The sequence below is a fragment of the Pleurodeles waltl genome, chromosome 8 (genome assembly GCF_031143425.1).
Source record: "Pleurodeles waltl isolate 20211129_DDA chromosome 8, aPleWal1.hap1.20221129, whole genome shotgun sequence".
Taxonomy (NCBI): domain Eukaryota; kingdom Metazoa; phylum Chordata; class Amphibia; order Caudata; family Salamandridae; genus Pleurodeles; species Pleurodeles waltl.
The window spans coordinates 788734789-788759504 of record NC_090447.1 but is presented as its reverse complement, the minus strand read 5'-3'; positions in this window follow the sequence as shown (position 1 = coordinate 788759504).

The window sequence follows — 24716 nt, the reverse complement described above, 5'->3', positions numbered from 1 at the left end:
TAACAACATGGGAGGAGCAAGTCTTGGCAATAATGCATCCTGAGGGCCTAGCAGGAATAGTAGGAGGACTGGACTCTGGTAAGTCAAACGTTTACTACTATATCCCCCCACCCCACCTGCATGTCATCACAAACTCCTACCTCTACCCTCCCCCAATCACTCTACCACCTCACATGTACCCCACTATCACAACCCACCCATCCCAATACCAAGCCCTGCATGCATCAACAATGCATGGACATCCATCACAGCCCTGCATTGACACCCATCACCACAGCATGCCCAGTAGAGAGGATCACCCAGCCCACACAATCAGCAATCACACAAGGCCAAGGCGACACGGAAAGCACATTTATAGAGGGAAACACACCCAGTGCGCAAGATGGCACACACAGATACAATAACAATGCATTTGCATCCCAACAGGACCCCTGCCCAACGTCACTGGAGAGGAGGTGCCACCAACATCCAGTCACCCCACAGAAGAGGCCCACAGTGATGACCGCAGCTCTGCACGCCTGGATCACGATGACCAACCTGGCCCATCAGGGACCTCTGGACAGTCGGTTCCCCTGCCACAATCCCAACTAACCACATACCCTCCCCCCTCAGGCAACACCAGCACAGGACCCACCCAGCGGGCCCATGCCACTGCCCCCAGGACATGTCAATCAGCAGTGTGTCCACCACTACAGGGACCCCAGGCAACCCCACAAACCCAGGACGATCAGGGACCTGGGGGTCAGTGGCAGTGGGCACACCGTTCAGGGGACAGATGCACAGGACAACAGGGAAGCTGGGAGGACTGCTGTGCGACAAGGGGAGGACAGGCCCAGGGAACCAACCCTCCACGAGGCACTCTCCAACATCATGAGAGCATACCACCATTCCCAGGAGACCATGGGCACGGTACTGGCCAAGTTACAGGAGACCCAGCGGCTGCAGGAGGGACAGTACCTGGGGATCATGGAGGACCTAACTAAAATATACACCATCCTGGTCACCCTTGCAGGGGTGCTGGCTGACATGGGCAAGACCATGAGGGAGGCAGTGGCACAACAAAGGGCCCCTGACACTAGCCAAACCGAGGAACAGCCTTCCACCTCTGCCGGGGCTAGTGGACAGGAGGCACCGCCACAGGACCAACAGGCCACCAGCACCCCACCTTCTGCAGAAGGAGAATCACCCCGCAAACAGTCCCTGAAATCCAGGCAGAAGACAGAGAACATTGCCAAGACCCCGCCAGGAAATAAGACTCTCCTGATTGTCACCCTTCTGTCCCACTATGTCACCCTGTCCAACTTGAACTGCCATTACTCTCCTTCCTATGCCCCATTGGACAATGCACCTGTAATACCAAGAGACATTCTTCCACCATCACCCCAGCCCCTTGCCCCTACCCCCATACTATTTAGCACAAAAAATAAACACCATTTAAATATAACCCATACTGGAGTCAGTGTAATGATTGGAATGATGTATTCTTACAACATTCTCAAAGCATTGCAACGTCTATGTTCATTGAATTATACCAATGTATCACAGTTGGTGGGCAGCAGTACACATAGCAGGAGCCAGAATGGGGTACACAGATCTGAAAAAAGGGAATGCAAAGGGAACAGTCAATGACCATAGACAGAGGGTAGGAGGCTACCATGTACAATGTCCAAACGTATACTGAAATGTGAAGAGGAGTTACAGTCTCTTACCTATGTGTCACTGGAAGTACTGCTGGATAATGTGTGTTCTGTTGTTCACATCTTCTTCATCTGCCTCCTCTTCCTCACTGTCCACAGGCTCCACCGCTGCCACAAGACCATCACCAGGCTCATCCTCTAGCAGAAAAGGCACCTGGCGTCTCAAGGCCAGGTTGTGCAACATACAGCATGCCATGATGATCTGGCACACCTTCTTCGGTGAGTAGTACAGGGATCCACCAGTCAGATGGAGGCACCGGAACCTGGCCTTCAGGAGGCCGAAGGTCCTCTCAATAATCCTCCTTGTTCGCCCATGTGCCTCATTGTAAGGTTCCTCTGCCCTTGTCCTGGGATTACTCACTGGGGTCAGTAGCAATGAGAGGTTGGGGTAACCAGAGTCACCTGCAAATATCGAGGGACAACTGTTAGACACACACTAACAATTAGGGACAACCCTATGCCCAGACACCTACTGATACTGTGTGGGGACCTTGGGCTCACCTATTAGCCACACCCGGTGCCTCTGGAGTTGGCCCATCACATAAGGGATACTGCTATTCCTCAGGATATAGGCGTCATGCACAGAGCCAGGATATTTGGCATTCACATGGGAGATGTACTGGTCTGCCAAACACACCATTTGCACATTCATCGATTGATAGCTTTTTATATTCCTGTACATCTGTTCATTTCTGGGGGGGGGAACAAATGCCACATGTGTACCATTAATGGCACCAATGATATTGGGGATATGTCCCAGGGCATATAAGTCAGCTTTCACTGTGGCCAAATCCTCCACCTCGGGGAAGACAATGTATCTGCGCATGTGTTTGAGCAGGGCAGACAACACTCTGGTCAACATGTTAGAGAACATTGGCTGAGACATCCCTGATGCCATGGCCACTGTTGTTTGAAAGGAGCCACTTGCCAGGAAATGGAGCACTGACAGCACCTGCACTAGAGGGGGTATTCCTGTGGGCTGGCGGATAGCTGACATCAGGTCTGGCTCCAATTGGGCACACAGTTCTTGGATTGTGGCATGATCAAGTCTGAATGTGATAATAATGTGTCTGTCCTTCATTGTCAACAGGCCCAACAGGGGTCTGTACACCGGAGGATGCTGCCATCTCATCACCTGCCTCAGTGGTTGTAGCCTATGGAGGAGAACGGTGAGCAGAAGGTCATATTTCCACATGGATAGCACAACTGTGTTATAATTAATGTCACAGGAGGAGTTTTTGAAATCGAGAGTCAGTATATGTGCCAATATGTGCTGTGATGCAGTTAGGTGGCATGCCATGTGCCCCCCTGAAATGGTGGCTGTCTGACCTGTGAGGAGGGACAAGGGGAAATGAGGTAACTGCACTCACGTTGTGCTGCGTCGCTGTAGGCGGTTGATGACTGCCGTGCAACTCCGCATTGGTTATCATTGGGCCCTATGGGTCCCAGGAGCCAATGGCTATGTACGCCGGCAGTGATGGTACACACTGCTATGGACGTCACCGCCATTTTCTACTTATTCACTCACTTGCTACTTGACCATCAACAGGAGAGGACCTACACTGCAAGTGCTGCTGTGACCTGAGTCTGGAAGCTACAATGGCTAGAGAGTCTGGGGAAAGGGCCCTGCCTTCACTGCGGAGCAGTTGGAGAAACTGGTGGATGGGGTCCTCCCCCAGTACACGTTACTCTACGGTCCTCCAGACAAACAGATGAGTAAACTGTGAGCATGATGTGTGGGCAATGCCTGTTTGGAGTGGTGTGGATGTTAGCCACATGTTGGGGGGTGCTAAAGTGTCGTGGCCTGAATGCTGCATGAGAAGTGGTCACTGTATGTACGTAAGGGCATGGGTGGCAACTGGTGGGCAATGAGTATGACGGTCCGTACGGGTGAGTAATTACAATTTCCGCTGGGTCAGCGCCCACCAGAAGAGGGTGTGCCATTGCCAAGGAGGTGCGGACCCTGGGGGTCTATCAAAGGTGGAGCACCCACTGCTGCAAGAGATGGGAGGACCTGTGCCGCGGGACCAAGAAGACGGCAGAGGCCCAGCTGGGGCTGGCCTCCCAACGTGGAAGAGGTGCCCGCCGCGCCATGACCCCCCTAATGTTCCGCATCCTGGTGGTGGCCTATCCAGAGTTGGATGGGCGCTTGAGGGCATCACAGCAGCCACAAGTGGGTGAGTACCATTTCAGAAAGCTGAGGAACTAGCTGGGTGGGGGATGTGGGTTATGGGTACCCCTAGGCCAGGGCGATCATGGCTGAGTTGGTCCCTTGTTAAGCAGGCTCGAAGCACCCCTACCCCTATGGTACAAGTGGCCAACTACTACTGGGCAGGGTCCTGTGGGTGTCATGTGCGCAGATGCTGGCGTTAGGCATTGTACCCCATGGGCTGGTGACTACCTTAGTGAGTGGTTGGGCATGGCCTAGTGCATAGGGCAGCTTAGTGTGTGTCGTGTACGCCAACGGTAGTGGTGTTGCTGGCATTGACCATGTGTATCCTCTGTCTATCCCCCCCTTCTTGTTTTGTCACCCTGTCCTTATGTGAATTAGCATCATCTGTCAGAGGAGCAGATGCACCGGCGACGGAGGGAGCTGCATCCCACATGGCCCATGAAGGTGAATCCACCGAGGGTGAAGGCACCAGTGGGACGGAGGGTGAGGGGAGCTCCACAACAGGAGGGGATACCAGTCACAGTGACTCCTCCTCCTCCGATGGCAGTTCCCTGGCAGTGGCTGACACCTCTGTGCCCACCTCAGCAACAGGTACAGCCGCCACCCCCCTACCAGCACTGCGCTCCAAGCAGCCCCTCAGCGTGATTCCTGTGCCCGCTCACCCAGGAGGGTGGGCATCTCCTTCTCCCCAGGCACCTCATGCCCTGCCCCAGTCAGCCCTGTTGCCCTTAGTGAGGAGGCTATTGACCTCCTGAGATCCCTCACTGTTGGGCAGTCAACCATTCTGAATACCATCCAGGGTGTCGAGAGACATTTGCAACAAACAAATGCATACCTGGAGGGCATTCATTCTGGTGTGGCGGCCCAACAGAGAGCATTTCAGGCTCTGGCCTCAGCACTGATGGCAGCCATTGTCCCTGTGTCCAGCCCCCCCCCCTCCAACTTCCACTACTTAGACCTAATCCCCTCTACCTGACCCTATCCCAATCACACCTTCAGCATACACACACATCAACACACAAAAGTGGCTCAGGAAAACATAAGCACCACACATCATCACACAGGCACTCACACAAGCACCATACCCATGCACACATACAAACATCCACTTCCTCCACCGTGTCCCACTCCTCCTCTTCGTCCACCTCCCTCCCAGTAGCATCTCCACTCACACCTGCATGCACTACATCATCAGCCACTGCCTCCATCACCAGCACACCCATCACAACACACCCCTCAAGAGAAATCACCACCCCCACAACCATGCACACATCCCCTGTGTCCTCTCCCAGTGTGTCTGTGAGCCCTCCTCCCAAAGTACACAATCGCAGGCACACACCCATTCAACAGCCATCCACCTCACAACATCCTACAGCCCATGCAGCTTCACCTAAACTCAGCAGACGTACACCTCCTACAACCATTACCTCTTCCTCCACTCCCACCCCCCCCCCATCTTACCGTCCCAGTGTGTCAAAAAACCTTTCCTGGCTAACGTTGACCTTTTCAATATGCCTCCCCCCGTCCTTCCCCTAGGGCCAGGACGTCTAGATCCCAGGCCAGCAGCTCAGCCACCAACTCGGCTTCCGATGTGGTCCCTGCTAGTCCGAGAGGATCCTAGGGGGCACCCGTCAGGGCTGGCAGTGTGCCACATACAGATGCTAAAGACCACCCGATTCCACCACCTGCCAAGGTTAAGAAGGGGCCGTCATGCAGCAAGGACAAGACGCACCACCCACCCAGCAAGGCTTCATCCAAAACCAAAGAGGACAGTGGCAAGGTCCCAGCAGCATCTACCAAGGTGGGGAAGGGACACAAAGGCAAGGGTAAGTCACTTCAGGGTTCGGAGCCTCCAGCTGAGGGACTGGTGAGTACCATTTGTCCTGACAGGCCAGCAACCTTTACCACGGTGACCACCGCCCCAATGACTGCCACCTGAACCGCCACCTGCCCCACCATCTGCACCGCCCCTTGCACCGCCGCTGCCACCATGACAGTCACCAGCATCATCCCCAGTGCGCAGCCGTCCGAGGCTGCTGGAGACAGCCTGGTACCTCCCTCTACTACTGCAAGCATCTGCACCACGGGCAGCACCAGTAGCATCTCCGCTGCAGACACTGCCGCAGGCACCGCCACCTGCACCACCATATGCACCGCCAGCAGGGGCCACTACATCGGACATCAGCAGCATCCCCACTGGCCAGCCGTCCAAGGCTGCAGGAAATGTCCTGGAACCTGCACCCACCACTTGAGGCACCACCATCAGCATTGGCACTGCCAGCAGTTTGCAGACTAAGTCGCCGCAGGATGGAGTGTGGCTCTGCCACCATGGAGTATCATGCTACCTGTTCCCTGCACATCTTGTGTCTCAGACACCCAGGTGAGGGAACGTGAAATGCCACACCCCAGGTGCAGCATCACTGGGCACAATGCCCCCTCCAGAATCAGTAGAGAAATGCATCCACCCCTCCTATCCTTGGAAGGATGAAGCAGACTGGGAACAAGGCCCCCTCCAGAACCAGTGGAGACCAACATCCAGTGGAGAAATGCATCCACTCCCCCTATCCTTGGCAGGATGAAGCAGACTGGGCACAAGGCCCCCTCCAGAACGAGTGGAGACATGCATCCACTCCCCCTATCCTTGGCAGGATGAAGCAGACTGGGCACCAGGCCCCCTCCAGAACCAGTGGAGACATGCATCAACTCCCCCTATCCTTGGCAGGATGAAGCAGACTGGGCACAAGTCCCCCTCCAGAACCAGTGGAGAAATGCATCCACTCCCCCTATCCTTAGCAGGATGAAGCAGACTGGACACAAGGCCCCCTCCAGAACCAGTGGAACATGTCACCTACTTGAGAGACTATGGCCTTGCACTCTCCAGGACCAAGCAGTGGGCAACCCACCCACTTGAGGGACTGTGGCTTTGAGCTCCCCAGGACCAAGCAGTGGGCAACCCACCCACTTGAGAGACTTGAGAGACTGTGGCTTTGCACTCCCCAGGACCAAGCAGTGGGCAAAGCACCCACTTGAGAGACTTGAGAGACTGTGGCTTTGCACTCCTCGGGACATCGCTGCGGGCATGGAGCCCCCTCAAGGAGCAGTGGTGTAGTACCATCTTCCGGCTGAGGTGCTCCCCCTCCCCTTCCCCCGAGGTGGCTGTGTGTTTTCGACCTGATGCACCTGCAGTGTTCTCTCGGTTTTGAGGCAGGCTTCACCCATGATGTTTTTGCCCACTGGTCCATGGACATTTGCAAAGGACAGTGGACGGCCTTCTGTACATATTGTAAATATTTGCATATACTGTTTTTTATAATTTATAATTGTTTACTTTATCTTCCTATTTCTAATATATGAAGGATTCAAATCAATTCCTTTTGTCCTTGCGTTCTTCCAGAGGGTTACGGTGTGTATATGTAATGTTGATGCATGTATATGTGTGTATAGTGTTGTGGGTGAAGTTGGGGGTGTTGCGTGTGTGTGTCACTCTCTTTTTCCCCCTCCCCTCCTCTGTGTGCTATGTGCAGTACTCACTGTCGTCGTCACCGCCGCCACCTTTTTTTAAATTCCTGTTGAATTAGCAGATACACCAGCCTTGGCGGGACCTGTAATTTGTGCTCCATGGCATCCTGGTTCTTCGTTGAGTGTCGAAAGGTGAGTGGTTCCCCTTCAGTGTACTGTTCCCGCCGTGCTTTTGATGTCATTGGTACCACCCCGGAAAAGGTGGCGGATTGGCCTGTCATAATACAGTGGGCGGTACATTGTCTTCCACCTGTCTGTTGGCGGTGACCGCCGCAGTGTTTGTTGCTACCGCCCTGGCGGTCGGAGTGTTAAAGTGGCTGTCTATGATGGTGGTTTCCGCCGTGGTCGTGATCTCATTTTTTTGTCCGCTAGCCTGTTTGCGGTCTTACCGCCGCTTTATTTCCGACCGCCAGGGTTGTAATGAGGGCCTAAATGTGTAACCAAATTGTTTACACTATCATTTAATGAAGTGAGTGAATGTGTTTCTCCTTGCCCCTCGCGACTCCATAAAATATTCATCAGACCTAGAAAGAGAAAGAAAGAACGAAGCTGAATCAGATGGAAGTAGAAATAAGATCATTAAGGGGCATATTTATACTCTGTTTGCGCCGGATTTGCGTCGTTTTTTTTTTACGCAAATCTGACGCAAAACTAACTCCATATTTATACTTTGGCGTAAGACCCGTCTAGCGCCAAAGATCTTGGAGTTTGCGTCATTTTTTAGCGTGGACACCTTCCTTGCGTTAATGATATGCAAGGTAGACGTTCCCTTCTAAAAAATGACTCCGAGGCATGTGCGCCGTATTTACACTCCCGGGCAAAAATGACGCCCGGGAGTGGGCGGGTAAAAAAAAATGACGTCCTGCCGCTTTAGTGTCATTTTTTAACGCCTGGTCAGGGCAGGCGTTAAGGGACCTGTGGGCTCGGAAGGAGCCCAGAGGTGCCCTCCCATGCCCCCAGGGACACCCCCTGCCACTCTTGCCCACCCCAGGAGGACGCCCAAGGATGGAGGGACCCATCCCAGGGAACTTAAGGTAAGTTCAGGTAAGTATATATTTTTTTTTTGGGTGGCATAGGGGGGCCTGATTTGTGCCCCCCTACATGCCACTATGCCCAATGACCATGCCCAGGGCACATAAGTCATTTAAATGGGGGTTGGGAGTAAAAACAAATGGCGCAAATCGGGTTGAGGCAAAAATTTTGCCTCAGCCTGACTTGCCCCATTTTTTTACGCCCAAGCTCCATTTTCCCCTACGCCGGCGCTGCCTGGTGTAAGTCATTTTTTTTTACGCACACCAGGCAGCTCCGCCGGCTAACGTCATTCCATAAATAAGGCGCCCGCATGGTGCTTTGGAATGGCGTTAGCCAGCGTGAAATTTTTTGACGCACAACTGCGTTGGCGCAGTTGTGCGCCAAAAAGTATAAATACGGCTCTAAGTACTCGAAGTAAGGCGAGCTAGAACACTGTTTTCGAGATTAGCTAGTCCTCAGAGCCCAAACCCTAAAGCCCATGTCTAAATCACGAAAGATCGCCGAAGTTGTGGGGACACGTAAGAGTGATGTATTGACGGAGAAACTGTGTGTATTATTAGGATTGCAAATAACATTGGTTTATACTTAGCTTGCGGTGTTTGAGTCTGGATGGTGTCTTGCAGAGATGTTTGCTTGTTGTGTGAGTGTGATTTGTAATAGAGGTTGAAGAGGTTATTGGGTCCAAAATGCCCTAAGATCCCAGCATATATTTAAATGTGTAGAAAGAACCATATTGTTGTTGCTTGTTGATAAGTGGTGTCTGTTGTGAGACATCGTCTATAGCGCAGTAAAGTCTTTGTGTGATCTTTAGATTATTGGTACAATGAGATCTTAATGCGCAGAGTAAACTTACACTGATGTAGATGATACACCACTTGGGCCGATTGCAACCACAAAAATACATGATACATCTGGCCCTTAAAACTTGGGAATGTACCACTCATGCCAGAGGAGAAGTACCAGGGTAGGACAAAGAAAGTTATACATACTTATGCAGATGTTAGGTGGGATGCTGAGCAGAAAATATGGAGAGCTGACATAATAGAAGGTGTTAGATTGTATCTGACTTTGATCACCAATGTAGTTGAGGGAGAGGGGTAAGGAAAACGATTTGAAAACAGAAAGAGAAGAGACAAAAAGAGCTCAATGACATGAGTGTAGACCAGTGTTCTTCAAACTTTTTAATGCCGCACTCTCCCACTAGGCCTCCCTCGGAATTGTTTACAATTATTCTATTAGATTGGTAATGCTTAACTATGTCTACACTTAGTTAAACATTCCAGTTAAGTTCTGTTACTGTTTTTAAAATGCAATGAAGTACTTGATGCCAAACATATAATTCTGGTCAGGTAGGCCTGCCTAAGGTGTAAAAGTATCCACATTGTGATTATTAGAAGTGGGGATTTTAAAGAGGATTTGAAGTCCTTTCCCTTTTGACACATTCTCCCAGCTAGGATATAAATGACAAAACATGCTAGTGATGGCCTATTACAGAGCAGTTTACTGCTGCTCATTTTCTTCAGCTTTAACCAAAGCCCTGTTAGTATCATACTGCTTCTTGTGGACATAGTCTGCCCCCGCCGGGATCGCTTGAGGCCCCAGTGGGGCCCACCCCCAGTTTGAAGACAGTGATGACAACTCTAGAGATAGTCTTCTGGATATGTTACTATGTAAAAGTCCACCCCTATATAATGAGACCAGAAGCAAGAGTAGAAATCAGGGTACTGGTGGTAATGGTCCCATTATCTTTGCCACTGTCCCATCTGGAATTAATCCTAGTTCCGTGGGAACCATTCCAGCTAACATGCCTTGTGAACCAAGAAGTGAAGGTTTGAGAGAGTGTGTCACAGTTGATCATACCGTGAGCAATGTTGATGCTCCTTCAGTTCCAGCTACTATTGGCACAGTAGTTTCTATGTTAAATCAGAAGGCTCCAGAAATAATACTTACAACCTGACTGTGCCTAATACTGTTGGAAGACAGGGTGGAGTTCCAAATAGCCGAGATGTTAGGGAGTTTGTACCTTTGGTTCCAACACATGCTAGTAACCCATATGGAGCAAGTGCTGATACAACTTTAAACCTGTCACGGTGCACATCGATAGGTACTTACCAGAAAGTGCCTACCCATACAACTCCTGTATGGGAACCACCTTTAAATTTGGGACATGGTGCTCAAGGAAATGATACTATACCTAAGATTCCTGTGGTGACTCAATCCATTAGTGTGAAGGAGATAGATGATTGGGTGAAATTCTTTAATGAAGGTACCCCATTTAAAGAGAGTGCGTGTACAGATGTGAGTCAGGGAACAATTCCATCAACACCGACAGAAAGAAATTTGTATGTAGCAAAGCTTACAATAAAAATGGATGCAATGATTGTTGGGAATCTCGGGTTGGAACAATTAGAGACTTACCATGAAGATGAGCTCACATTTATGTGTAGGGATATCACCAAGCAAGCGATCCAAGTTCATGATAAATTGGCAGAATTTGCTCAAAAATATGAAGTAGACCTAAATAAAACTAAGGCCTTACAGAGGAGCTATCAAGTGTATTTAAGTGAAAAAAATCATTGCTGACATGAGAACTCCAGCATTGAAAACTGAGATTAGAGAAGTATTTATAATATTAGGAAATGGAATGAGTTAGACAAGTAGGAGACTAAGGGGATCATTACAACCCTGGCGGTACAAGACCGCCAGGGCTGTTATGACGGAAGCACCTCCAACAGGCTGGCGGTGCTTCCCAGGTCATTACGACGCCGCGGTCGCACCGCCGGGTCCGTGGGACCACTGCCTGCTCTGAAAAAATATTTTCGCTGATATTCACAAAGGTGAAGGGGTCCCTTGGGACCCCTTCCCGTTTGCAAATGGGTTAACACCAGTTTGAAACTGGTGCTAAGTGCAATTGTTTTGTGACCGCATTCACGGTCACAAAACAATGCTACATCGCGCTGCGACTCACAATTAGGAAGGGAACGTCCCTTCCTAATTGTGACTCGCAAACCTATTTTGCGATTTGGTAAATAGATTACCGAATCACAAAATAGGCTCTGTACATACTAAAATGTTTTTTTCCTGCCGCAAATGGTCCGATTCTGCGAATTTGGGTATCACCCTTCATCAGCCAGGCTAGATTGGATCCAGTGGCATAGCGAGCACGTCTAGGCATACCCTTCCCACTTAGGGTGACAATATCCATTGTGCCACTGGATTCAAGCTGGCCTGGTTGATGAGGGGGTGATACGTTGAAACTGGTCTCAGGATGCTTGCTTCTGGGAAAACGCCTTTGGTGATTGTTTTTGTGCAGGAATTATCTCAGCAACGCAGACACTTGCACCATGGTGCAAGGGCACCTGTGTTGGCGCATGGCAGACCATAGTGCTCCAGCACAAGGGGAAAGGACAGGAATGAGACGTATCTTATAGATACATGTCATTCCTGCTCTTTCCTTTTGATGCAGGGCAGCACAGCAAGAAGACCTGTGGTGCTACCCTGCGTCTAAACATTGTAAATATGCCCCTTTGTGTCTAGGTTTGTAATGGTATTAAGACCAGAAATCAGCATGATTGTCAGTTGACAAAGTCAGTTGATGAGATCCTGGGGTATGCCAAATATTGCCGCAATGAGCTTGAGATGAAGGAGGAGAGGTTAAAGGAAAAGCTCATGGTTGCTCAGATGAAATCAGCCTAGAGAACCAGTCAGATACAGCCGATAGCGGGCAATGTTGGTGCCATGCAAGGTGTATGCCAGCATGGGCCAAGTCCAATGCAAGGTAGAGGTCAAGTAACTATTGACCCTAATACTGGAATGGATGTCAGTAGGCTGAAAAATACAACATCGGTCACATCAGTACCTCGATGGGCATTGGAAGTGGGAATGCCGTTTTAATCCGGCAAATCAATTTCAAAATTCAGTATTTGTGCAATCACAGAATGCTAATACTTTACAAGTGCAAAATGCATTGAGGCAGATAAATCAAATTTTAACATGCTCCATGCCCGGGTGATGCAGGTTTTGCGATCTCCAATGCCACAACAGAATGCTATGGGTCTTAGATCCAGTGCTAAGCAAGTTCCGAATGTGAACATGAATGCGACTTAGGGAAGAAATCCATTCCTTTTTGTTCTGTATTTCTTTATTAGAGATTTATAAAGGCAGAAAATCAAGAACAGAAACATAACATAGTAATGTTACTAATAGTTTAACAAAAAAAACAAAAAAAACACACAATACAAATCTCCATGATATCGTACACTGCTGGTCCACATTGTGAGGTCCCTCCCCAGTCATTGAAGAAGTATCTCCCACCTCCCCACACCACTTCCACCAACCCTGCGGGTGACAGAATTGGGAACCACGTGGAGCAGGATCATTGCTGGAGAGTCCTGTAGAAGAGGGTGCACGACTCATGTACATCCCGGGTTCCCCAAAACAGGCATATATGATAGAAGAGAGGGATGGAGATCAAAGGAAGGACAGACCGGGTTCATAGTTTTGGGGAGGTGAATCTGTAAACATGCATTGAGGTTCTTAGAGAGGGGGATATGTGATGAGATTACTCGACTTATTGCCCTGTCACACACACCCTGGTGGGTATTGAGGTGTCAGGAGCACCCTCGCTTAGTCCATAGAGTTTGAGACAGTAAAGAACGTATTGGTGAGAGATTGAGAGTAGTTGGTGTTAGATATAGAGCCATTAGAATAGTGATCGTCGGTCGTGTTGTTCCTCAGCTGGACGGTTGAGCTTGGGCAGTGAGGCAGAGGAGCCAGTACAACAAAGGAGGATACAGATAGGGACACTATATTTGTGAAAAGAAAGAAAGGGACGAAGAAGTGAAACATAATTATGAAACTATGAGAAGGGTATAGGGTGACAGCCAAAACTGAAACAGAAACAAGAACTAGGATAAGGGCTAGTGAAAAGGCAAGAGCGAGAGTATCGGCAGCGGGAAGAGCTGGGGGAGGATATGTTGGTGCAGTGGGGGGGTATGAGGGAGTGGCCTATGGTGAGGCCTGGGGAAGTATATGTGGGGCGATGGTTGAATCATAGAGGGGGTGGTAGTAACTGGAGAGGCGGGGAGCCCTATGAATAAATGACAGAAAAGAATGTCCCACCTCCTCCATAACAGACCACAGAAGTCTCAAGCGCAATCATAAGGGAGGGGGCCATCATCCCCTAATGGGAGGGCACAGTCCCAACCCGGTGTATGAGCATGTAGCTTCCTATGCACTCGGCACCGGCAGAAAGGGTGCCCATGTCTGGAGGAAAACCTCCAGCTTGTCTTGGAGACTATACATAAGTTTCTCATGTGAGGCTGCCTGGTACATAGCAGCGATCCATTCCCCGTGAAGAAGGGCCTGGGTCGTACGCCAGTGTCTCAGTATACACACCTTGGCTGAGACAAGCGCAGTATGTAGTAGACATTGTTGTGGTCGTGTTAGGCAACTTAAGTCACTGGTGTCATGTAATAATAAGAGGGAGGGGGTTAGGGAGGTCGGTAATGGAAGTATCTCCCTGAGGGTATGCCCCACCTTTTGCCAAAAAGTCTGTATAGCTGGACAATCATGCAGCATATGAAGGAGATCACATTGATGGTGAGGGCATCTCCAGCAAGAGGCATGAGATAATAAACCCGCCAAACGCAACCTCAGAGGATTCCAGTACCAATCATGCAGTGACTTGAATAAGCTGAATTTCAAGCAAGCTTCTCTAGCCCCCCGGTCCCTGGCCGCTATCATTTCATCCCAGTCCTCCAATTCGTATTCAGTCTGAAGACGTGTCTGCCACTTTGCTTTAGTGGAGAGTAAAAGTGGGAGGGAGGCGAGATGGCGATTTAGTTGGGCATGGAGCCTGGATATTGCGCCCCAGAAAGATCCCAAGTCTCCAAGTAGTGAAGTATCGGAGACTGAGGAAGATCCCATGGGGGTCTACCAAGTCATCCCTCCAAATAGTGTTTAAGCTGAGCAAGCGCCATAGGTGGTGCCTAGGTAGATCAAATTACTCTCTCAGTTCTGTAAAGGATTTCAAGGTGCCCCCATGCAGGAGTTGATCCAATCGATAAATGCCTTTCGAGCGACAAGTTTTCTTACCTATAAGCAGTCCCCCATTACCCCATACTGGTGCTTTATCATGGATCCGAGGATCGATTTTGAGTAATTGGTAGTGTTCCACGGAGGGGAGGCCCAACCCCCCATACTCCCGTCTGGCTAGCAATGCCATTTTGGGTAGTCTTGGGTGCATTCATCCCCACACAAAGGTCCGAATGCAGTGATCTATCTCCCAGAGTGTTGATAGAGGGATCTGTAGAGGTATCATACCTAGGACATATAGGAAGCACGGTAGGGTTACCATTTGTACCGCCTGGGCTGTGCCCCACATGGATAAACCAACATGTGTCCATTTATCAGAGTCACGTTTCATATTAGCTAGGAGCGAGTCCAGAATATCTGGGATCATGTTCTCTAGTCCTCTATTAATGTATATGCCAAGGTATCGCAAACGCGATTGTTTCCATGTGACCGAGAGATCTCGGAGAGATGCGCTCACTGTTACCGGGGATAACCGTAAGGCTTCACTCTTACCCCAGTTAATCCTGTATCCCGACAGGAGATCGAACTCAGAGAGGATGGTACGCAGCGCCGGCAAGGACTTGGGTAAGTCGGTAAGGGTGAGTAGGATGTTGTCAATGTATAGGTAAATTGTAGAATCCCCACCCGGGATGCGTATCCCTGAGATGTCACTCGAACCACGGATTATGGCCGCCAAGGGTTCCACCGCCAGAAGGAACAGCAAGGGTGACAGAGGGCAGCCCTGCCGGGTTCCCCTGCGCACCGGAAATGTTTCAGAGAGGAACCCCCCACAATTGACCTGTGCGGACGGAGAATTGTATAGCAGACGCACCATGTTAATAAAGTCGAATCCGAGGCCAAAATGCTTCAGTGTTTCGAAGAGGTACCACCACTCTATGTGATCAAAGGCCTTCTAAGCATCCAGAGAGAGGGCTAGTGCTTCCTTGCGTGAGTCCTGTGTTGCCCAAATCTCATGAAATAGTGTGCAGAGGTGATTTCTGGAAGATCGTCCTGGTACGAAGCCAACCTGTGTTGATGAACTAGGGAAGGTATAACTTTCTTAAGACGTGTCACGAATATCCCAGCTAGGATCTTAACATCTCCATTGAGGAGGGAGATAGGGCGATCATTGCCACAACTGAGGGGGTCCTTGTCCGGTTTGGGCAGTACTACAATAGAGACCCTGTTGGATAATGGATGTAGAGACCCAGTTTGTGAGGCCACCCGGAAGGCATCCTAAAGGGTTTCCACCAGGTCCTCCCCCGCCCATTTATAGAATTCCGCCGGGTACCCATCTTCACCGGGTGCCTTGTCGTATGCAGATTAGCGATTGCCTGCCTGATTTCTTCTTTACTAATGTCACCGGTTAGTAGAGCCCTACCTTCCTCTAATAGTCGCGGTAAGTTTGCCTTCTCCAAAAAGGCAGATAGTTTTCTCTGATCTACTGCCACCTAAGAAGCATAAAGGGTCCGATAAAAGTGACCAAACTCATTGGCAATTTCTTCGGGGTGTGTGATAAGTGAATCATGCGCGTTGTATAGAGCCGGAATGGCCAGAGTAGCCTCTCTTTGCCGGAGCTGGGCAGCTAATAGGCCGCTTGCTTTCTCCCCATGCTCATAATGACGGCCCTTAAGTCTCCGGAGAGCATTTTCTGCATGTGAAGTGAAGAGAGAGTTAAGCTCCATTTTAACTTGCTCCAGTCGACGTTGGAGGGGTGTGGCGGGGGAACGGGTAAATTCACGTGTAGTTTGCAGAATACAGTCCTCCAGGGCTTTCTGCTGGTCACGTTTCTGGGCGTTGGCAATGGTGACGTCTCTCATGAGTTGCCCCCTGATCACCACCTTAGCCGCCGCCCAAAGCAGTTGAGGCAAAGCCACTGAGCCTTTGTTATTATGGAGATATTCTGTGATGTGGGAATGGAGCTTCTCTTTCTACTCCGGGATACGGTAGCATGAGATATTAAGGCGCCACGGTTTATGACCGGGTGAGACTTGCCCGAGTTTCAGAGATAGCAAAACCGGGGAGTGGTCCGACAGAGCTGCTGGAAGGATCTCAGACTGATGGACAGCTTATAAAGCCGATACGAAACTAAGAAGTAGTCTAGTCTGGATTGGGTTCCATGTACTGGGGACATAAAAGTGTATTCAAGATCGGTAGGGTGCGAGAGACGCCAGTGATCCTGCAGGCCATGATCGGAAATGATGTCTCCCATGAGGGATCTGTCTGCATTATTACCTGCGGTTCATCTATCTAGAATACCATCAGGCGCAAGGCTCCAGTCCCCCCCCCCCAGAAGGTCTTGAGAGGCGCCAATCTCGGTCTGTATTCTATTGAGAGATAGGACGAAGGAGCGTTTAGAGCCTGTTGGGGAATAGATAGATCCTACGCATATTGTAGAGGAGCCCAGTACTAACTTGGCAAGGACACAGTGTAAGGAAATGCCTCCTTAGTATGGTTACCCCCTAACTTTTTGCCTTTGCTGATGCTAAGTTATGATTGAAAGTGTGCTGGAACCCTGCTAACCAGGCCCCAGCACCAGTGTTCTTTCCCCAAACTGTACTTTTGTCTCCACAACTGGCACAACCCTGGCACTCAGGTAAGTCCCTTGTAAATGGTACCCCTGGTACCAAGGGCCCTGATGCCAGCATGTTTTATGCCATCCTAAGGACCCCTCACTCAGCACATGCACACTGCCTCTCAGCTTGTGTGTGGTGGTGGGAGAAAATGACTAAGTCGACATGGCACTCCCCTCAGAGTGCCATGCCAACCTCACACTGCCTGTGGCATAGGTAAGTCACCCCTCTAGCAGGCCTGACAGCCCTAAGGCAGGGTGCACTATACCACAGGTGAGGGCATATGTGAATGAGCACTATGCCCCTACAGTGTCTAAGCAAAACCTCAGACATTGTGCAGGGTAGCCATAAGAGTATATGATCTGGGAGTTTATCAAACAAGGAACTCCACAGTTCCATAATGGCTACACTGAAAACTGGGAGGTTTGGTATCAAACTTCTCAGCACAATAAATGCACACTGATGCCAGTGTGCAATTTATTGTGAAATACACCCAGAGGGCATCTGAGAGATGCCCCCTGAAAACATACCCAACTTCTAGTGTAGGCTGACCAGTTCCTGCCAGCCTGTCACATACCAGACATGTTGCAGGCCACATGGGGAGAGTGACTTTGTCAATCTCTGGCCAGGAACAAAGCCTGTACTGGATGGAGGTGCTTCTCACCTCCCCCTGCAGGAACTGTAACACCTGGCGGTGAGCCTCAAAGGCTCTCCCCTTTTGTAACAGCGCCCCAGGGCATCCCAGCTAGTGAAGATGCCCGCCCCTCCGGCCACTACCCCCACTTTTGGCGGCAAGGCTGGAGGAGATAATGAGAAAAACAAGGAGGAGTCACCCACCAGTCAGGACAGCCCCTAAGGTGTCCTGAGCTGAGGTGACCCCTGCCTTGAGAAATCCTCCATTTTGAGATTGGAGGATTACCCCAATAGGATTAGGGATGTGCCCCCTCCCAACAGGGAGGAGGCACAAAGAGGGGGTAGCCACCCTCAAGGACAGTAGCCAATGGCTACTGCCTTCCCAGACCTAAACCCACCCCTAAATTCAGTATTTAGGGGCTGCCCAGATCCCAGGAAATCAGATTCCTGCAACCTGAAGAAAGAAGAAAGATTTCTGACCTACAAGGCTGCAGAGAAGGAGGAAGACGACAACTGATTTGGCCCCAGCCCTACCGGCCTGTCTCCAACTTTGAAAACCTGCTCCAGCAACGCATCTGACAGGGATCAGTGACCTCAGAAGCCTCAGAGGACTGCCCTGGACTACAGGACCAAATAACTCCAGTGAACAGCGGCCCTGTTCAAAACCTGCATCTTCTTTGCAACAAAGAAGCAACTTCCAAAGACTTCATGTTTCCCGACGGAAGCGTGAGACTTCACACTCTGCAACCGACGCCCCTGGCTCGACCTGCAGAAAAGCAACACCTCATGGAGGACTCCCCAGCGACTGCGAGCCCGTGAGTAACCAGAGACGACCCCACTGAGCCCCCACAGCGACGCCTGCAGAGAGTATCCAGAGGCTCCCCCTGACCGCGACTGCCTGTAACAAGGGACCCGACGCCTGGAACCAACACTGCACCCGCAGCCCCCAGGACCTGAAGGAACCGAACTTCAGTGCAAGAGCAACTCCCAGGTGACCCTCTGCCTAACCCAGGTGATGGGTGTCCCGAGAAGACCCCCTGTGCCTGCCTGCAACGCTAGAGTGACCCCCGGGTCTCTCTATTGTTATCAACCTAAAACCCAACGCCTGCTTTGCTCACTGCACCCGGCTGCCCCTGTGCCGCTGAGGGTGTACCTTGTGTGCCTTCTCGTGTGTCCCCCGGTGCTCTACAAACCCCCCCCTTGTCTGTCCCCCAAGGACGCAAGTACTTACCTGCTGGCAGACTGGAACAGGAGCACCCCTGTTCCCCATAGGCGCCTATGTGTTTGGGCACCTCTTTGACCTCTGCACCTGACCGGCCCTGAGCTGCTGGTGTGGTAACTTTGGGGTTGACTTGAACCCCCAATGGTGGGCTGCCTATGCCCCAAACCTGAGACTTGTAAGTGTTTCACTTACCTTCCAAACTAACATTTACTTACATAGCTTATTGTCATTTTTACAAAGACTGTACATGATATTGCTTTCATTCAAAGTTCCTAAAGTATCTAAGTGAAGTGCCTTACATTTAAAGTATTAACTGTAAATCTTGAACCTGTGGTTCTTAAAATAAACTAAGAAAAGTTTTTTTTCCCAATATAAAAACCTATTGGCCTGGAGTAAGTCTTTGAGTGTGTGTTCCTCATTTATTGCCTGTGTGTGTACAACAAATGCTTAACACTACCCTCTGATAAGCCTACTGCTCGACCACACTACCACAAAATAGAGCATTAGAATTATCTACTTTTGCCACTATCTTACCTCTAAAGGGAACCTTGGACTCTGTGCACACTATTTCTTACTTTGAAATAGTATATACAGAGCCAACTTCCTACACATAGCGTCCTTCTGAGTCGCTCCATGTCTTAAGAAGTCTAAACGGCAATGATCGACGAATGAGAATCGCCACACCACACTTACGACCTATGCCCTGTATGCCATCTTGCACCGATGGTGCTCCACTGTGAAGCACCCGACCCACCCAGTCCCTACGTAGCTTGTCTGATTCCAAGGAGGGTAGGTGAGTTTCTTGCACAAGAGCGATATCAGCGTGTTTGGATCTAAGATAGGACAGAATCTTCTGTCGCTTAATGTAATGGGTCACACCATGGACATTCCAGGAAAGAATCTTTAGTGGTGTAGTGGAGCCCATTGAGAGATATCAAGGGCGTAGCTGTGTGAAGGTATGCAGAATCGCTGGGTGGGGAATATGCTCACTGATGAGACTATAGGGAAAGCGATCCAAGGCACCGGAGATGGGTGCTGCGGTAAGGGACTATCAAAGGAAAGGGAGCAAATATATATGAAGGGTCCCCAGCCGAAGAATAAGAGGAGATCCGACCAATAGATAATAGAGGGCGATGGAGAGCGATGAAAGAAACTAACAGATACCAATAGTGAGAGAGAGGGAGGAATACAGAAAATACCGAGAGAAAAGGAAAGAAAAAAATAGAATAAAGAAGAAGGAGACACAGATCACAAGAAGTCGGCGGTCATTCTAACTTTCCCGCTGGGCGATCTCCAAAAGATCGCCCGCCGGCCCAGCGGGAAAGCCCCTGCAAAGAGGAAGCCGCCTCCGAATGGAGCCGGCGGATTTGCAGGGGTGCGACGGGTGCAGTGGCATCCGTCGCGATTTTCAGTGTCTGCAAAGCAGACACTGAAAATCTTTGTGGGGCCCTGTTAGGGGGCCCCTGCACTGCCCATGCCAGTGCAGGGTGGCGGGAAGGGGGTCGGAATCCCCATGGTGGCGCTGCAAGCAGCGCCGCCATGGAGGATTCCCTGGGCCCCTTTTCTGACCGCGGCTTTACCGCCGCGGTCAGAATGACCCGGGAAGCACCGCCAGCCTGTTGGCGGTGCTTCCTCTGCCCTCCAACCGCCAGGGTCGGAATGAGGGCCTATATCTGTGAAAGGTACGGAAAGGATCCTCGCCTCCAGAAGTGCTGTTAAACCGCGGGCCGGTACCGACATGGTCCGCGGGCCGAGCTAACGGGGAAGGGCGGGGGGGCGATTAAAGGTGTATGATTCGTTAATATGGGCCGTCTAAAAACCACTGTGAGGAGGGAACACAGGGTATGTGGTCCATTGATGGTGCAGGGAACAAAATGGGAGAAAGAGGAGGGAGAGGGTAGAGTGGGGTAGCCATCACCCTTCAGGGCTAAGGCCAAGGAGCAAGAAGATGGTATGGCCATGCATTGAGTATCAAATTAGAGGTGAAAGGTCCCGACTGGGCTGTGACTGTGGTGAAGAAGAGTACAAAGGATCCAACAGATCGAGGTAATGGAGCATGTGGGTCTATCGCTGAACAAGGAAACATGCCAGAGCAAGGTAACCACCCTCCTCATGTGTCCTCGGGGGCCTACAAGCAGACGGCCCGGAGATAAACCCAACAATCCCCAGAGGCAACACTAAAACATTGCCATCACACTGCAACATTAATACCATAACGTGTATAATCCCCCCGCCCGCCCTCCCCCAGTAGTTAAGGAAACACAAGAAAGGTCCATAGCCGGATCACTTAGCTGTCCGTCGTAGATGGTCTTACCTGAAGGCCCCATTTCTAGTTGAACCACAAAAGTGCTGTGAGAACATCAGGTGTGTTTAGCAGTTGACGGTTTTAGGGGGGATCGGGACTTGTCTCTGCCCTGATCGTGTGTGTGCGCAACCACTGCTTGCAGGGCATGATCTCGCCCATCCTGCACTTTAGGTGGTCAATCAAATACCAGTCCCCTCTTCTGCGAGACAGCATGAGGTTGAGTGAAGGCAGTGGGAACCAGAGAGGTGTCTCCCCCATCAGGGGGATCCGGGCCCAAGGGTGCAGGAGTGCAGTCCATTGTGCGCTGTGCAATGTCATCCAGGAACGAACCAAGACTCGTGGGCTCCAGGAAATCCCCGACTTGTTGTGTGTGATCCACATTCGTACTGGTTCAAATAGTACAAATTTAACTTCTAGCTTACGGAGTTGGGGCCAAAGAGACAGAAATGCCTTGTGCTTTTCATTTGTGATCCTTGAAAAATCCGTTGCCACTCTGACCTCCTGATCTTCCAGCAGGCATGGGCCCTGGGACCGCGCCTTCAGGAGGACCTGCCGAGCCTGCTCATGCCGAAGGAAACACGCAATGATCTGGTGGGGCCGCCCCGAGGATATGGAGCGAGGAGGGCTGACCTTGTATACCCTCTGGAATTCGAGTGGTGGCGAGAAGGTCAGACCGATGAGCTCAGGCAGCAGACTTTGAAGGAATATTTTTATATCGGCACCTTCCCTTTTTTCTGGTATGCCAAAGAAGCGGACGTTGTCTCTACGACTCCGGTCTTCTAGATGAGTGATCTTTTCTCGTAGCGTTTGTAGCTCAGCATCGTGCTCCGGCAGCATCCCGATGTGGTCCTCTACAGTTGTGAGGCGTTGATCCAGATCTGCTACCTTCTCACTGAATCAGGCTGTGTCCGCCCTGAAGGAAGCAGAGGCCGCGGATAACTCAGTAATCTTCAAGTCCATCGCTTTCAGATGCCGTCCAAACGCTGTAATCTCCTTCAAAATACGGTCAGTGGCATCCAGTGTTAGAGGTTCCGCCAGGACGGTTGTTGGGCTGGAGAGGGTATGCTGGGCAGCCATGAACTTCGGCTGAGCTATGGCCTTTGAGAAGGGCAGTTGACGGGAGTGCTTGACTGAGGGTTTTCCACTGAGCATCGCAGTTGATGATGGAGAATCCTAGAGGGACCAGGCCAAAGTCCATTGGCGGTGAAGTTACATCTACTGCCTGTGAGCCAAGATGCCTGCTCTGTCACCATCAGAGGTTATACTGCTTGCTTCGCCAAACAGTATCCGTCACATCTGATCAGGATCCGGGTAGGGAAGGTGTCTGTGAGAATCCAGGGCTGACTGACCTCCCCCCCGCAGGGGTCGGGCGGTTTGACTTTTTCCATAGGGAAACAAGGGGTGTGGGCAATACAGGTCGGAGCTTTCCATCCTTGCACTATTGGGGGACGTATCCCAGCCTTGAATGTGTGCCCGGGTCTGTCCATAGATGAAATGTAGATTTCGCCTGTCTTTCACCGAATCGTTCATTCGCGGTGTGGAAGTGCTCTCGGGTGCCCTCAGAGTATAGCAAGATGGGAGATCCGGGAAGGTCTGGAAATGGTGGGACTGACTATAGGGGGGGCCTGTCCGCACAACTCCAAAGAGGGCAGTGGTTGTCCAGGGCAGGGAGGCAGCCCGTACCAGTGGGTCACCCAGGCCTATGTCTCTTTGCCGCCTGAGAGTTCACAATCGACACAGAATGGAGATCTTGGACTTCTCCAGGTTGCGGCTGCGGGATAACTCCTCTGTTTGGGAAAGGCCTTTCCCTGCTCCAGACCCCTCCACTGGACAACGTGGCATATGGGGGGACAGTTGTCTGATGCTCTTCCACGATGCGGCCTGCCCAGCTAGGGTTCCCAAAGTACAGGACGCGTAGCCTGATGGAGATAGGGAAGATGTCACTCACCGGATCCCCATTCCTCCACGCTGTCCAGGTTGCAAGGTGAGGGCAGAGGACCAGAGCCAGGTTGGGGGCACCTCTGTGCGTGCAACTGGTCCCAGCGTCAGTGTCAAGGTCTTGGGTAGCGGTGGAGGGTCCCTGACCGAGGGAGCCTCCTCACCCAGCAGCCCCTCGTGGGCCTTCCTGGTCTCCTCCCCCCACTCTGGGCCCCTAGGGAGCCACAGGGGTCCTCACGCACCTTCCGTGTGGCCATGGGAGGAAGGGGTCCTCAGTCCTCCTGGGCGGGATGCTGGTCGTTCTCCCCCGCTGACGGGGCAAGCCTCTTCACTGCCCGCCGCGCCCAGGTGCGCCTTCCTGGTCTCTACCCCCCTCTCTGGGCCATCGGGAGCTGCAAGGGTCCTCACTGTTCCTTCCGTGCGGCCATGGGGGGATGGGGTCCCCAATCCTCCTGGGTAGGATGCTGATTGTTCTCCCCCGCTGACGGGGGAAGCCTCTTCAATGCGCAACGTGCTCCAGTGCACTCCGGAGCCACGGGCAAAATTGCCGCCTCGGGTGCCGGAACAGGCCGCGTCTCCTTTGTGGTCCTGTTGCATCCCCGCGGCTACCAGCCCCCCTCGACCTGATGTCCTGTCAGCACACCTCAGGAGCCCCCGCGGTGGCCCCCTTGTCGACGGAGTCCGCTCCTGTAGCCCTCGCTTCGCTACGGCGCACAGAGCTCCTCTTCTAGGCAGCCATGTCCGATGGCGGCCAAACCACACCCCCGGAGGAAATCCATTCCAACAATTTCCCCTATTAGCAACAAAAGAGGACTATGGTTTTGATCAGTCAGCCTGAAGGTGCCTGAGAGGGAAGGAAGACTGCATGCTTGGAGCAGTCTTGGAGGTAGACCAGAGTGGACCATTTATAAACAGCAAGGTGGATGGCTACCCTGTGTTGTTTTGGTTGACACTAGTGCTCTACTTTGAGAACAGTATAGGTCCTAAACCTACCCGTTTCAGGAAAATTAGTTCAAGTTGTAGGAGTAGCAAACAAGCAGATGACATCTCAGGAAACTGAACCAGTTCTGGTGAGAATAGGATCCTTTGAAAGCAGACACAGATTTGTGGTGTGCAACTCTAACCTGGTAAAACTCTTGGGAAGAGATCCACTTTGTAAATTGAATTAAATCAATCAATCAATCAGAGTTTATGGAGCGCAGCTACTCACCCGTTAGGGTCTCAAGGCGCTGGGGGATGTAGAGTGCACCGGAGGTGGATTAAAAAAAGAGGTAGGAGAAGAAGCTACCTTCTGTTTGGTTTTCCTGATGCGAGGTACTTCTGCGAGAGAGAGCTGGGCTGAGCATAGGGTCCTGTGGGGTACGTGGAAGTTATGTCGCTGGTTAAGGTAGGCAGGTCCGGTGTTGTGGAGAGCTTTGGGTGCGTAGGTGAGGATTTTGAAAGTGAATCTTTTCTCAATGGGGAGCCAGTGCAGTGTACGTAGGAGTTGTGAGATGTGGCAGTGCCGGGGTAGGTTGAGGATCAATCTTGGGGCAGCGTTCTGGAAGTT